Source organism: Gossypium arboreum, chromosome 13 (assembly GCF_025698485.1).
Source record: "Gossypium arboreum isolate Shixiya-1 chromosome 13, ASM2569848v2, whole genome shotgun sequence".
NCBI classification, from domain to species: Eukaryota; Viridiplantae; Streptophyta; class Magnoliopsida; order Malvales; family Malvaceae; genus Gossypium; species Gossypium arboreum.
The window spans coordinates 73,887,132-73,891,077 of NC_069082.1; positions in this window are offsets into that span (position 1 = coordinate 73,887,132).

The following is a 3,946-nucleotide window of genomic DNA, read 5'->3' on the forward strand; positions in this document are numbered from 1 at the left end:
ACTTGAGTGCTTGATGGATGAGTTGGTAATCATAGCATAATGGTAAAAGTTGTCATCAAATGACAAGTATTATGAATGTGAAATAAGGAATCTAGACTTGGTATTGCATTAATAGATTCATTACTTGTAAGAGGACATGTTAATGTTAAGGATATGTCTTAATAAAGAGTGTTTAATCACTAAAATGATTCCATGATTTGGAATTTTGATATGCATAAGGTTGTAAGAGATTATGGCTAACATGAAGGCTTGGAAAATAGCCTAAGTGTTGGCCATACGGACTGATACACGGCTGTTTCTCAACTGTGTGAGGGACACGGCCTGGAGACACGGGCATGTAGCCCGGTCGTGTGGTTCAATGTGCATGCTGACGTCATAAACAGAGAGTTACACAGCCTGAGGACACGGGCGTGCCAAAGGCACACGGGCGTGTCCCTATGTCCACAGGGCATGTGATCCTGTTTCATGGGAAAATTTTCTAAGTTTTTCCTGAAACTTCTCAAGTCTTCAGTTTGGTTTGGGCTTCGAAGACCCAAATAAGGGACGACATACATGTGTTTGAATTGTTTTGAATTAAAAGAAATTTCAGGGCTCGATTTTTGCATGTTTGTGAATGTTTAAGTCCAATAATGCCTCGTACCTTGTCTCGGCATCGGACAGGGGTAAGGGGTGTTACATACACAGCTTAGACACATGCCTGTGTGTCTACCCGTGTGGACAAATACAAGGCTATTTTTCAAGCCATTTGCCACCCATAGTTGTACACATACACTTATACATCTCTTTAGCAATTAACATACTTAATTGAGCAATTATATATCCACAATCAAGGCTCAAGGATGGCATCCTCACAACAACACATGCATGTACATGACATTCCTCTTATTCAAGTCCAAACTTACCAAAACACATATAATATATATAATTGGTTTACCTCCAATTTATCCATTTATATCATGGTTATCAACATGCCAACAAATCTAATTTAAAATCTTCAAGAATTCATGCCTTATAACAAAATCCATGTCTTCAAAGCATTGGCACATACATGTATACAAAATTTGATTTACGACCATTTAAGCCATATAAGAAAATTTGCATGGCTACCCACAACATCAATCTATTAACTATTACAAGCCAATACATTTGGCTAACTTATAAAGACATATTCACAAAGTGACTTAGTCCCTATACATGCCAAAAACTTAAGAGGGTTCCATCCATTTTTACCCAACGTGATAACTTGAGAGTATGATGACATCTCCGGCAATCTCCAACCCGAGCTAGCAAAAATTAATCTATAAGAGATGGGAAATGGAGGGGAGTAAGCTATAAAGCTTAGTAAGTTCATATGACAATAATAAGAAATTTTATTAATATGCTTTTACCAAATTCTTACAACATCCTCTCAAGGTATCACAATTATAATTGCATATTAATCCACTATTTGATCAAATTCCAGTCAAGCTGTCTACTTAAGTCATAGACACTAAATTATTTATATATGGAGCTATGAAGCTCCAATTTAAGATCCGTTAATTTTTCCTGCAACTAGACTCACATATCTTCCTACCATAAAATTTCCAGAATTTTTGGTTTATCCAATTAGTACAATTTATTCTTCAATGTTGCCCCTTTTTTGCTGTTCGACAGTTCTGACCCCTCTTCGCTAAAAATTAATTATCTTCTCATACGGGATTCGAATGATGTTCCCATTTGTTTCTTTTGAAAATAGACTTATAAAAGAATATAAGAATATAAATTATAACCCATAATTTGTTTTGTAAATTTTTTTATGATTTTACCAAATCAGAACAGGGGATGCCAAAAACATTCTGACTCTGTCTCACGAAATTTTATTCAACCTATGAATCACTTTCTATTATATTTGGTGCATTTTCAAAGTCGGACTGCTACTACTGTCCAAAACTGTTCTAGTATAAAATAATGATAACTAAGTCAATAACACTTTTACCAATTATTCCAATCATCATGGTATAAATACATATCTTACTCATTCGTATCCTTACCAATAATGCATCTTAAACCAAATTCACTTCACATGAGTTATATGTACATACCTGTACCACTCGTAATATGGTCATATACCTTCTCGTTTTAAACGTACCTGTTGGATCATTCAGAATACCAAGGGTCACTTGGAAATCTCATACATATAGTATCGTTTCAATGCCATATCCTCGATGTGGTCTTACATGAAATATCATATTGACGCGATGTCCTCGACATGGTCTTATACAAAATCACATACCAAGGCCATATCCTAGATATGGTCTTATACGAAATCTTAATAACCTTATTGTTTTGACATTTGTACCTTATTCATCTCTAAGATTCATTCGGGATTTCTCATTCATCAGAACATCGACATAATCATCATTGATAAATTTCATGGAAACAAATGTAAAATTCATGCAATATTAAAATATAAAATACATAACATAAGGTAGTATCATTTACACATGAACTTACCTCGACACCAGGGTTATCAAAAAGGGACCTAACCATCGATTCCTCATTTTTCCCCCGTTCTAGGTTCGAACCTCAATTTCCTCGATCTATAATGTCACATTTAGTCTAATTATTAGTCAAATTATTCAATGTGGTCCAAATATCATATTTTAGCAAAATTACATTTTTTCCTTAAACTTTGTCATAATTACACTTTTACCCTTAGGCTCGTAAAACAAAATGAACTCAATTTCTTTGTTACCCAAGCCTAGTCAAACCATTTTCATAACTATAGCATCTCAAAATGTTCATTAAAACACACTCTTACTACACATTTTATAACTTTCTCAAAACGGTCCTTTTGGACGTTTTCACCAAAAATTACTTAACAAAAGATGTTTATCTAACACCCAACATTTATTTATACCATTAAACATCAAAACACATGCATGTTATTCATGGGTAAATTTTTAGACATGAGCCCTTGCTTAAAATAATGGTAGAAATAGGTAAATCTAGTTACAGGAACTTCAAAAATATAAATAACTTTGAAAACAGGGCTAGGGATCACTTACTATTGAGCTTGGAAGTTTGAACAAAATCCTAGCCATGGCTTCCATGGGGGTTTCGGCTGGAGCAAGAAGATGGAGGCCAATTTTGTCTATTTTGGGCTTTTAATTCATTTATTTACTAGATTACCTAAATGTCCCTAACTTAAAAATTGTTCATTTCACCTATCTCTTGCCCATTTTTGTCCAAAAAATGTCCAGTGGTCCAATTACTATATAAAGACCTTTAATTTAAAGTCCATAGCAATTTGACACCTTTAACATCTAGGACTCACATTTTGCACTTTTTACGATTTAGTCTTTTTGACCAAATTAAGTGCCCAAGCTTCAAAATTTTTAAACGAAAATTTCACGAATTTCATTCTGTGAAATCATGGACCATAAAAATAAAATAAAAATAAATTTTCTTATGTCGGATTTGTGGTCTCGAAACCACTGTTTTGACTAGGCCAAAAAATCAGGATGTTACATCCCTAGCTTGGGAATAGTGGTTCCGAAATCACTGTTCCGACTAGGCCCAAAATTGGGCTATTACAAGTAGACTACAAAGTTGTCGTGTCTAAACCGGGATTATGTATTAAAGAGTGTTGGAGGTCGACAGAAGGCTGCAATTGTTGGATATGAGCTGCATTTATCCAAAAGTCGCAAATGTGGGAGATACGAAAATTTGTTGGGCCTCACACATGCTCTTCAACACGTATGAAAGAAGATTATCGAAAACTTGATTCCAAAACTATCTGTACGTGCATCATGCCAATGGTGAATGACATGCCGACTATTAAAGTTTCGGTACTGATTGCCAAAATGCAGGCACGATTCCAGTATCGAGTATCATACCAGAAGGCATGGATAGCTAAACAGATGGCAATGAAGCAATTGTACAAAGATTTCAATGCATTGTACAA